The sequence below is a fragment of the Amblyomma maculatum genome, chromosome 2 (assembly GCF_055883805.1).
Source record: "Amblyomma maculatum isolate TAMU_Amacu chromosome 2, ASM5588380v1, whole genome shotgun sequence".
NCBI lineage: Eukaryota > Metazoa > Arthropoda > Arachnida > Ixodida > Ixodidae > Amblyomma > Amblyomma maculatum.
In genome coordinates, this window is record NC_139345.1 from 152,264,825 (window position 1) to 152,277,695 (window position 12,871).

At 42.4% G+C, this 12,871-nt stretch overlaps 1 long non-coding RNA gene across 1 annotated transcript; it reads left to right on the forward strand.

The window, feature by feature from the left end:
- Window positions 1-1,076: 1,076 nt before the first annotated feature.
- LOC146200190 (uncharacterized) lies at window positions 1,077-7,144 on the forward strand. The gene is made up of 3 exons (XR_014704803.1): window positions 1,077-1,177; window positions 4,253-4,307; window positions 6,857-7,144. It is a non-coding gene; the product is annotated as an uncharacterized LOC146200190 (long non-coding RNA).
- The last annotated feature ends 5,727 nt before the right edge of the window (window positions 7,145-12,871 follow it).

Genomic DNA, 12,871 nt, shown 5'->3' on the forward strand with positions numbered 1-12,871 from the left:
CCAGTGTAATTTCTCCACGCTTGAGCGGAATTTCGTATACAACAACCGTGCGTCGCCTGACAACAAGCATACTTGGTTGCGTTTAGACCAAGGATATTGCGATATAACCTGGAAACATTTCACAGTGCTGAAAAAAATAATTTAACACAGCAATCCCATGTTTGCTACACTATTTACATTGTGGGTAACTTTGTCTATATAAAGCCTCGTATTTGAAGTGTTTGGCAATTTCTGTGCTGCATGCTTCACTTTTCATTCTGTTAGCAGATCCCCAGCCTCAGCTGCAATATCCTTAAAGGGAACCCCGATGAACGCTGTCTTTCAAAGTGTGTTTGAGAAATGAACTACGTTGCATGCCGACATGGTGCAGTAGGCCGACTGAAGGAATCGGCAGGCCATAGCATTCATCGCTGTGTTTGTCTGTGCGAAATATAAAAAAGCAGCTCCCCATATTCGTGGTAAATAACTGCCGGCAGGCAATATTCGTACTAAGATTCATACTATACTCAAATAAATTTGAGTGAACCATGAGTTGACAGTCGTTGCGTAAAAGCTAAAATCGTCCTATGTTGTCTAAACAGTTGCAGTACCCTTCAAGAAATATTTACGGGCAACTCTTTTTTTCTTTTTGCAGTTTCTTGGTATTTTTTTTTTTTTTTTTGGAGTTGAAATTGCGGCACTATTTATACTGGACGATATTTTTCCAACGAACACAAATGTTGCTTGCCTGAGGAATTTTTGAATAACCCCATTCGCGTTCCTTGAGACCATACAATCTCTGTGATAATGCAGCTTTCTCGGTATCGCAAAGGCCCACGGACGGCTGGCCTGGTATAAAAGGGAAGATGACATCGTCCTGCGAACGTTTATGGCCGCAGTAGTGACACACTAACACTGCACTACAACTGTTTGCCTGCACCCTGCCGACGCTGTGTAGAACGCGCAATAGCGACCTTGGCTGGACGCACAGACGGAGGTTATTACCAGGCCCACTAGATAGATACAAGAGTGTATATGTCGATAAGAAAGCCTTAGATGGGGTTGAGAATGCCATTCTTATCACGCAACACGTCTGACGTCAAACCTCACGTTGCTGGACATACTATATATGTGAGCAAAGCAGGGCTTAGGGAGCGTTTTTTGGAAGCAGCAATATTACCTCTAAAAGCCACGAGGAGTGAGTACCTGAATTTCAATAGTTCGTATGTTTTACATTGTGTGTCCTCCAATCGCATTTATACAAGTATTTCCAGCTGCTACCTTCCTGTTGCCTTTGCTACAATTTTGAATGAAACATACCTCTGAAGTTTGCTTACATGCCTGCGTTTGATCATGCATGGATTGTTGGTAATTTTCATTGCCGACATTGAACCTACAGGTGGAAGGTAAAAGCGGTGTGCCTATCGAGCCGAAAATTCTTCAAATTTCTTTCATTTCCATAATAGTGTGGCCCACTGCAACAATAGTGTTTGCAGTGAAAGTCCCTTAATCCAAAACATTGTCCCTTTTCTTCCTTTATACACCGGCATTATCCTTCATTGGCCGAATATAAATTAGATGCAATCGTGCAGCAGAGAATGTCCGATTATAAATATTTTGGCGTTTACTTTTCCTCCATTCTTGAGTGGAACGAGAACGTCGAGAGCCTTGCCTATAGAATATGTAGAATGTATAATTTCAAGACGAAATTTTAAACCTATTACAAGTTAGAGAACTTCTATACTTTCTTTATATTCAGCCAAATATTGGTGTACAACCGTGCGTTTAGAATAATCAAACTTTAAATTTGACCGGCACGTGGAACAGGCAGAGAACAGTGCCGCGCGATTTGCTTCTCAGAATTGTGACTTAGATAGCAGTGTGATGGCGTTGAAGTAACGCTGGGATGGTTGATTTCATCTACTGAAGAAAGAATAACTTTGGCTTAGAAATGTTACATAAAGTATATGACGGCAAAATAAAGATGAGCGAACACATCCATTTGCTTCAGTCGCATTTCCAGTCAGATACATTTCATCCTAGATGGAGAATTAGAGAAAAATTCAAAACTAAAGCTCATAAGAGAGCATTTTTTTCCACTACCGATTCGCGTCTGGAATCAGGTATCACCACATAAGAGTACATCACTGAGGCAGTGTTCATTGTTCTTATCAACATGAGTAACTGTATGCAGTGGTCCTCATGCTGTACTCGTTTTACTTGACCGACATTTTCTTTGTTCTGTTATTGTGTTTGTGTACTGTTTTGATTTCATTGGCCTACTGATTTGTTTATGGTGTCTGCTCGCTCCTTACAATAATGCCCACGGCCGCTTGAATTATAATATAAAAAATTAATAAAAGGCTACCCTACGTTACATTGAATTTGTTGCTCTCAAACGTGCTGGAACAAGTTGCGTTTGGTGAGCCACCTCTGCGGTCTGTCGAAATGAAAACGCGGTCATGGTTCCGCACCAGGAAATCTCAATTTTTACTACCGCCACTAGTGTGCCGTTTTCGTTTTAAGAATATGCAGGGGCCAGGTCACTTCACTATTACAAAATTATGCTTTTACCACAAGGCAGCCAGTTGGCAATAGATTTGCAGAAGTGTAGTAAGAGAATTCGTTACTTGATGAATACGCCTCAAAAAGCAACCTTCGGGCAGGATAAAAATGCGAGTTTCCTAGCCAGAAAGGGATATATAGAGGTACCCCGATCATATGAAGTCACTGTTCAAGAATAGAGAACTGTTAAGCATCAATGCGATAACTAATTAGTGAGGCAGAAGAGACGGGCTGACAATTCTCTGTCTTATCCTCTACAAAATTGCGCGTTTTAATATGTTTAGGTTCCTTATAAAGTGCATATCAGCGATAATAGTAATGTACTGTTGATGATACGAAACGACGCACGCTCATTACATTCCATGAGTGTTCACGTGTCAGTATTGTTCGTCTACTGGACGCAAGTTCATAAACTCCCCAGTGGCGGAATTTTTGTTACGGCATTATAAAATTCTCTTTTTTTGTCAGATTTCGGTAACATTCACTAAGTCGGTTGTTTTGAAATTTTCCCCCGAGAATTCAACAACACTTGGTTCTTGATTCGCACACCTAAAAAAAGCCATTAACCTGTATTGTCATTTCTTGCGACGCTTGCTACCGCTTACTGATATATAGGCTGAACAACTTTGCTCTGAAAATCTCAGTCAAGCACATGAAAACAAAGTGAGGTTGCTTTCGCATTCAAAACTTTTGATTCGTGATATGGGTATTAACCTTCCTGATCGTATTTCATATAAATAAAGGTATCAAGAAGTCCTGCCTTTCAACAAGCCTGCAGCCATTCGGCTTTCCAAGTAGCAGATCCACTCCATGAATTTATCGGTTTACGCGCAAGGGAGGCACAATACTGCAAGGCGCGCCAACTAGCAGCCAAACATACACAAAGCTATGTAGTGTCTGTGGATACACAAAGCTTACATATTGAACTCTAAAATCATGTTCACCAGTACTGAAATGCGGAATAAGTGTTCTACCATATGATATTCATCAGTATACGCGCAGAAATTCATTTGATCGGTCCAGTTGCAAATCATCATCATCATGCGGTGGTCGCCGCGGCTGTAATCATCCCCGCTCACCTGTGCTCACGAACCTCAGTTCCTATCAGTGAGCCCCACCTAGGGCTGAAACATCCTAATGAACAAAGTAATCTGTGTATTTTAGGACGCCACTCTCCCCTCTTTCCGACGGCGGCGCTCCTCACGCGCTCCGTAGCTAGCAGCTCTATCAGGAGTCAACGTACTATATATATATATATATATATATATATATATATATATATATATATATATATCTTTCCCCTAAACAGATTACACTACTAATTTCTGTGATTGTCCAAGTAAACATTAAGAAAAAAAAAAAAAAAGACAAAGTACCATCCCCAACGCTTTCCTTGGCCTCGCCGACTGTTGGCTTCTTTCCTTCATATATATATATATATATATATATATATATATATATATATATATATATAATCGCAGCGCGTTGGAGCTTCCCTCTGCGATCCGCGTTGTTCGGCACTGCGGTGGATGGGACCACTTTCGGCTAGCGAGGGGGCCTAAGGTTGGGAGAACGCAGAGCGAATTAAGCGCTGGTATTCTTAAATGGTTGGCGCAATTCTTTTTATTTCATTGACGGGTTTCTGTAAATATGGGCTAGAAAATCCACTCGTGTTGCCATGAAGTCATCCCTTTTTTCCTTCAAACAGGTCAAGATGTTGAAGGCCTCCGTTGCTGCTTTATTGGTCGCATCACTAACATGCGGTAAGGGGATCCTTTATTTCTTACCTTGTGTCAAGCTGAGCCAACGCCATAAACAGCCTTTATTAGCTAGGCACAATCTCAGCTTCTTTCGTTGCCTTTTTGCACTTGTGACCTTCTAAACCGAGCAAAACACGTCCGCTACAGCGGTGCAATTTCAGCTGTATAATTACTCCAACCGTTCTTGGCAATAAGTGCTGTCTTAAGGGGGACATTGCGCAAAAATTACAATTGTGAAAAAAAAAAAAATACCGTTCTTAGATTATTCTTCTTTGGCATTGGTGGAGCAAGAAATAACCTCACAGCAAAATTTTATCCGCATTAGTTCGCTAGAAACGCAGATTTCTCGTTTAATGAAATATCGGCGGCGCTGTCGCACCCCTTTTGGCCGAGAGAAACAGCACAGGAGAGCCATTTTCAAACCGCGCATAGTCTGCAGGCCTGCAGCGTGCACCTTTGCCTGAAACATAATTCCTTCCGTTTTCTAACTAGCATGCGCGCTTCTGTCGAGCGTAGAGTGAGACGTGGAGAAAGTCGAAGAATAAGACCAAAAATTTGTGAATGAGAGCCCTGACTGACTAGGAAAGAAAACTTTGAGATCCGATTGGCGCAAAAGTGGCACGTGACGTCACAAAGGTCATTTCCCGCCATGCAAGGTCTTGCTTTGCCAGTTTGATCGCATCCAGCGCTCAATCTAGTCAGCTTGCTTTTCTGGCTTCCCCAAGACATACATATTTGTTGGCAGCATACTAGCTGCTAAGTTCGAGTCGCGCAGCGCTTCAAGTAGACGAAGCCGCTTCACAAAAGTGAACGGCCGATGCAGCACAGGCTGACCTTTCTCATTTGTCTCTCTCATAACAACAGCAAAAACAGTTGCAGTATTGCTGTTTTACACTTCGCTGAAGGAAAAAACCAAAAATTGTTTTAGACTTGCTGGACGTGGCCTGTCGCGCACACACTGCCGAAATTATAGAGATTACATTGTGTGTAGGGGGGGGGGGGGTGCGAACATGAGCACATAAAGAGCTGAAAGGTGACCAGAAAAAACCGTTAACTTAAAGCCACTACTGCTCAATAGCGTATAGATGAAGCCAAATGAATAACCGATGCTGCTGAAGAGGTTTATTGGGCACTAGACTTTGAGAAGTAGAGTGGAGAATGTTCGATTTCTGGGTTCGTTTGACACAACCTGATTTTTTTTGTTTCAGTAGCATGAAAGCTTAGAAAAAATATCTTTCCGTCATTACTTGATAAAATTAGTATTGTGTGTGAACTGTTGTGTGTGTTTCTTCCTGTGTCCTGTTTAAGTGGTTGCGCATTTCTCTTATATACTAGGGAGGCTATTTAGAGAAAAATGTTTGAATAGAAAACTGTGCACCGAGTAAGTCTATTCTGAACTTCTGTAATAGAAAATTACTTAAACAATGGTGGTAGTGAAGCAAATAAATATAACTCTTTTTATGGCAGAATTTCTTTAATATGTAAAAAAACTAAGCAAAATGATGCCACTGTTCATTTCTATGCTACAGACATTCATGAGGTCAGATAACGCAATATATTTGCAAAAACTGCCTTTCTTTTCTGAACGAGAGTTTTCTTAAGCAGCCACAGTCATCCTTGTCACATATGTTGCTTAACTCTCTTCATACTTACTCTAGAGCAGGTGGTTCAAAACTTCACTAATTTGGGAAACGTCCACCAATTAAAAATAAATGCAGTCGGATGGCTTGAAAACCCGCCTGCACCCTTCTTCCCCCCCCCCCCCCCCCACACACACACACGTGTGTCCGAAAATTTTCCTCGAGTCGCTGGAGCTGTCATCTCCGCATATGTATTGCATAAAATATGCCGGAAACTTCTTGTCAGTGAGCGAAAGGCTGCAAGGGCATTTTGACCGTAACCGCGTGATTACGCAAGGTCTCTGGGCCCCATGATAGTCTGGCCTGGCAGGATTTTCTTTACCATTTATGACCTTTCTCCTTACCTGCTATTCTCATCATCCTCGCGCCTTTCATGAATCCTGCCTGCTATTGCTCCTTTAAGATGCCTTCTGATGTGATAATATGTCCACGATTTCTTTACTGCATATGACAACGAACGTTAAGGATACATTTCTTGAAAAGTGCTATATGAATTGAGCAGGTAAAGTGTTTATGAAATGAGAGGCAGTTAAATGGGCATAATGATTATAGGTGGTCAAATGGGACCTGGTGTGGGAGCTAACTTCGATCAAACCTTTGCACAGGATAGCAGTATTTTTCTCCAATTCAAATGTTTACGAGCCTGCATGCGACTTCAAATGGTCATTTGAGCAACAATAACTTCCTCATTATCAGCAAAATTATTGAGATGTTTCATTTCTACCGGTTTCCAAATTTTGAGCTGTCACATAACGCTAGCATATAGTAATGGTTCTGTTTACGATGCTCTTTGGCTGTTACGGCTCTTAAGAGCAAAATATGAGTTGTGAATAAAATAAGAGGTATGACTAACAGGGTTTCGCGCTCTGTTCGGCGCCGGAAATAAACGGTTCGGCACGTTTCAATTTACAGCTGTCCTGTGCCGCGCCGATGACCAACTGGATACCTTCAAGCAATTGTTAGAGAGTAACCCTTTGACTCAACTCACGAAGGAGCTCCAAACATCTAATGCCGCGAATCTTTTGCAAGGCGGATTGAATGGAGGATCCCTAGAAGGAGCTAACAAGGTTGAAGCGAAGAAGGAAGAAGAAGAAAAGACGGAGAAAGAAGCAGGGGTAGAATAAAAAGAGGAAGCCTGAACAGGACACTGAAATCTCAAATCTGGATGTGAGAATGGCGATTAAAACTTTAAATAATAAATATGTTGCCAAGTTGTGCCATTGCATGCTAGATGGTGCGACCGCCTTTTTTCTTGCTTGTAAAATTATTCACTTGAATATTTTGCCTGGTGCGCCAAACGCAAAGTAATCTCTTTTATAGAGCTTACACTGTGTATGACACGATGATCAATTGTGTGGAGTAAGGGAACTTCTACGGAGTACAGACTTTAGGCAAAGTGCTCAATGGAGCTAAGGATTAGGATTAAGTGCTTTCCACACCAAGAGAGAGAAACTAAGTTTTCCCTCTGTTCATATCTTCATGTAGAATATATGGAGAAAGCACGACTGTGATACACACCACAAGATTCTTCAGATGCTCTCAGAGAAGAAGTAAGAAATGCTTGCCATTTTAAGTTGCACAGTGCAAAGAATGCCGTACGTGCCGGTGTAGCTCAGTGTTTAACGGTGCTATGCAGAGCATCGTGCTGCAAGCTGCACCTGCTACAGAATGAAGTCGGCAAAATTCGCCGACAACGACACTTGTCTAAATGTCCTCAAGCATCCCAGGTGAATATGTCTCTGAAAACGCCAGATATAGATCTACACTTGTGTTCAAATGCTTAACCGTCATCTTCTGCTAACATTTGAGTGATTTGAGTTAGTCTTGCAAAAAATTTTGCGTTTCGTGCCTGAGTGGTATGCGAGTGCCGATGACTTGCATTGAAATGTTCGACGAGTTCGAAAGGAACCGCTACTACACCGAAGTAGTTTAGGAAAACGATAGAGAAGAAAACCTGTAGACCTAGTTCATGGGCTCGTTTCCTCTGGTTTGCATCGCGCAGATTGGCAGCATGCCTCGGTAATGATAATCACAGCAAATATACTTGCGTAACCAGTGTGAGGTGACGCTAGCAGTGAATGCATAGAGCTGCGCTCCCAGGCTGGCGTCGCCTACGTACGCTCCTTAAAATGCATATTTTCATACAGAGGCGAACAGAAAACAAGATGCGCACAATGTATTGCTGCGTAATATTTAAGGGGTTGTATACATTGAGCGCTGAGAGCAATACACAAAAGACCCCTTCGGGCCTTGCGATGGTTTGTTTTCACGCTCGTGTTAGCAGGTAACCAGCTTGGGTTGTCTGAGCGTTTTAATTTTTGTTGCATATGCAGCATCATAAAGCGCCCCGTTCTACTCAACGACACTATCCCTGCCCGTGCGGTAAGATGTACACTGGAGCCATTAAATGAGATTTTTTCTCAATACGTGGTCCATCGTTTCAACAAAATTGTTTAAATTTGAAATTTCACAGTAGATGGAGTATTTCCTGTGGTGACAAAAATCGATTTAAGAAAAAAACGACACAGTTAGATGCTACCAGTTAGCGCAGAGCGCCTAGGAAGTTCTCTATGACACTTCACTGCTTTACTCTTTCAATTAATGAAGTCTTCGTCGGAAAAAAGACGGCTGTGCTGAAACACAAGTATTTTGTCTTGTTTGGCAGGGAAGTCGTGACCGTCTCCAGTACGTTGTGTGGCTTTTTGTTCCTCCACAAATACTTTACAATTACATAATTTTTCTAGCACTTTTCTGAGCTACACTGATCAGACGTTTGATGTTCTACACGAATATATCTGCACTTACAACAGTTTCAAGGCTATAAATAGCTCAGAAATTTTGCTTCGACAAGAGAAATTATTTCATAATATTGTACGCCGGCATATTATTCATGAAAGGACACTCGTCTGTCTCCTGGTCGCTACTAAACTTCGTATGAGCGGAAAAGGAATTGTTAGGGCTCAAATATAATTTATTCTGGCATAAAACAATCATTAGTGTAAAATGTGCGTATTTTCGTATCTTTTCATTAATCCAATCGTGCTATTTAGCGAAGTGCGCGGTTCTTAGTATCACTCTATGACATTCTGGGTTTTCTCAATAAAAATTTATGCGTCTTGAATAGGTTAAAATCTGCAGTGGCAGTGTACGAGCCAATTTTATTAGCATTATGCAACATGGAAGATAATATACAGAAATTGTTTCCATTACGGCGACATCATCGAAGCAGACCTTTTGTCAGAGCCTACGCTGTTTGTCTTTTTAAATAAACCTACGTTCGTCCTTCTTTTGTAGCAGGGAGTACATTTTGCCCACTTTGATAACGTTGAAAATTTCGTAAACGTCTACGCTATATTTATATTACCTTCCTATACCATTACAGACCATAAAAAACTGCCTTATGATGAGAAGAAATCATTAGGTTTAGTACTTGTCACTGGTTCAATTACGCCAGACACTATCCTATGTAAAGCGATTTAATGCACTCCCTGAATTTCGGGAAAAGGTTGCTAGAAATAGAACTTCAACCACAGATGGCAGGGGCTCCTTCTTTTCCCCCCACACCCCCTGTTCTTGTAAGAACAAAATTATTCACGAAAAACTATCAGAATTTCAACAATTACGGCCCCGAGAATGTGAGTTACTTTACATACAAGGCTAGGGAAGTTAAAATTTGCCAACATATTGTACGCGAGCAAAGTTATCATGCCCATAGAGTTTATTGAAGGAAACCATTCAATGGGTACATTTCCAACTCCCATTGTCCGTCATGCCTCCGTCCAGAAGGTCAACAGGGCACCCACAGGTACTCTAGTGAGGCTGGTAAGTTGTTAGAGCGCAGATCTTTGGCGCCCGTTCCTGCGTTTCGCGTCGTCTTTGGCGTCGGCGGCGTAGGCCCTGTAACAATCTCTGCAGCTGGGGGGTAGTGCGCGCTCTTTCCCCCACCCCCCTCCCGCTTCCTCCGTGGCGGCGACCAATCGTGTTATCGCATTGCTGCGCGCACTTCCTCCGTGGCGGCGACCAAGCGTGTTATCGCATTGCTGCGCGCACTCTTCAACCCCCCCCCCCCTCCTCTCTTCCTGCGTGGCGGCGAGGGTGCTCTCCGGTTGCCGAAGCGCCGGCTCGCTATCAGCGAATCACGGTGCTTGCATCTCAAGCCTAAACGCAGAGTCACGTTCTCTTCTCTCGCTAGCGGCATCAGTCAGTCGCTGCTGTCTGTTCGTCGCGCAACTTCTCTATGGGCCCACGCGCTGCCTCCCGCAACCTTCCGATAGCGTAATGGCTCTCTTCATTTCTCCGACTAGAAACCTTCTTTCATGACAGCCAAGAACTGTTAATGGAGTGTTTCTTGAAGGAATACGTGTGAAAATTAAAAACGTTGTCTGTAATTGTAGATACGTGTCTTGCTCGAACTCTTTGTCTCAATTTATCGAAAAGGTGGAACAGCTGATGAGCTGCGCTCAAATTTCGCATTAGGAAGTAACGTAATTTGCGGCAATTTTTTTTTCAGGCAGAATATTCAGGTGTTTTTATATGTATTACTTCAAATAATGTCGGTAAAGTATAGTACTATCTGTGAACGGTAATTTGTAATTACTACATTGCGAAGGTACAAGATTGTTAGTCGGGGCTAGTTTTTAGCACAAAGTATGCAGCCACTGTCGTCCAAAACAAAATCAAGGTGGTGTGGCTAGATGGCGCCACTTGTCCGCAAGGTGGCCGAACGAGCATATGCATAGCGAGGGCACCGGATGCTTCCTTCATCATCTTCAGCGACATTAGGATTGACTTTAGGAAATCACAGTGGTTGCCTGCATTGATGCGTAAACTGATCGGGACCAAAAGTCTTAACAACCCACTTCAAGCCATTACTACAATTGCATTTTGCATTGATTACCCTTCTGCACAACTCGTCGATGTAACTGGCATAAAATGTGTGCCTTCAGTTACCACCTACGCCCCATAACTCGCTGTTCTTGACGACCGCACAGAACCACGCAGTTGATTAAAAGTACATTTCCTCTAAAAGTGCATTTTGTTACTGGCCAAAGAACTTCACTCAGAATGCATGTATGTTTAAGTTGGAATAATAAAGGCAGAACATGGACTGCACCCCTATTTTTTCGGCTTACACTGCTGCTGAAATGACCTGTCGCGTCCTCCTTTGACTTCAGATTTGTTGAATATAATCCAGGAAGATAGGTAACGCCTGCAGCGGAAGACAATACTAAGAAAACAGTGGCGCATCAAGGCGATAGTGACCGTTGAAAGGGTGTTGCTGACTCAAAACCGAGGGTGAACTCTTTTGCGCGCCAGATCCGAGGGGTTTAACGTCCATCGTTTTCATACGACAAATCGGAAAGCCTGCTTTCTTTCTCTTACCCTTGCTCAAGTATGCCTTGTCTGGAGATTTAAGTTCCAGTACTGTCAAAAAGCTTATCTGGTGAGTTGCCCCGCACCCCAACACCCGCTGCTGTTAAGCGGATGACTAAAAACTTTTAAGAGAAAGATGGCGCCATTAGCTTGTCAGCGGAGCATGCCTGCAACCTGTTACCTTGCAGCCATCGTTGTCATCGGCGAAGAACTCGTAGAAAACAAACGGCTCTGTCCCAGCATATGACGTGCCTGGCTGGCGTCGTAAATGTCATTGCGTCGCTTCGCGATATATATTGCGACTTACACGTCCTGAAGGTAGTAACAGCAAGATAGCCTACAGTCTTGCCTATTCACCGCATGCAAAGTGAGTAATAGCGTCGATGTGTCTGTTGTCACTTGCATGCATGGCTTTCAGTAGTTCACTTTTTATTGCAAAGAATCACGAATAACTTGTTTTGATGTCGTTTTCATTGATTTTTACCTAACTGCAATACGGAAGCTAGAAGTAAACTTATCCTGCTGATTGCAGTACATACGTTAATGGTGAGTACGCCATTTTAACACCCGCTATAGCTATCTTGTTTCTTTTCCGGTGAGACAGGAACGCTCACTGGGGTATTGGAGAAGTCTACAACAGCCGTATGCGCGGAGCAAAGGACGTCTGAAAGTTGTTGCGATTGGTGTTCGGCCTGACAATATAAAAAAAGCATATTTATTGCAGGAATATGTGCATATCGCGTGCTCAAAGAAATGAATAAATATTACCTGATGTATCAGAATATCAAGCCGTTGTTCAAATGACCAAGCAAACAACGACAGCAGGAGTTTTATTTGGCACGGTTTGTAAATAATCCATATTGTTACGGTGTATAGTCGACATGTCGGAAGATGATATTTTGGACGCTTGGTCAAAGGACGACGACACGGAAGCTGGAGCTGTTGTTTTTTTGTGTGTGTGCTTTGGTGTTCCGGAGGTGCTCCTGAAGTTGAACTCAGACTCTTACCGATCGGGAACGCCCCGTAACAATATTGCTCAGATGTGGGCAATAAATCTTAGCCGCTAAACATCCCCAAAATGCTGACTGCAGGATGAACAACATTCGTGGTTTTCAGAGACAAAGTACTTGTTTGTCATGATCGCAGAAAACAAAGAAACGAAAGTATTTGCATTGCGAAAGAAAATTTGTTTTTTTAATGAGGTAAGGCAAGTGAACAATCAAAACGTACGTAAGAAATTATTTGTCAAGTACTATTGGCTCTTCGAGAAAAGCTCTTGAGGATATGAGTATCACAACCTTCAACATCGAACATCTAGGGCATAAAATGAGTTTTTACACTTACAGAATTCGATGTTGGCCAAATGATTTATACATATATCTTCAAGGTTAAAATTTGCTTACCATTAGTAAAACATAGCACCTTGGTGCATTACGTAAAATAATTGTCAAAGCCTGACCGCAGGTTGACCTCGTCTAAAGCAAAAGTGACGACGAAAATATAAAATCCTATGTATATGGGGTGAACTGGTGACATGGCGCATGAGAAAGAGGA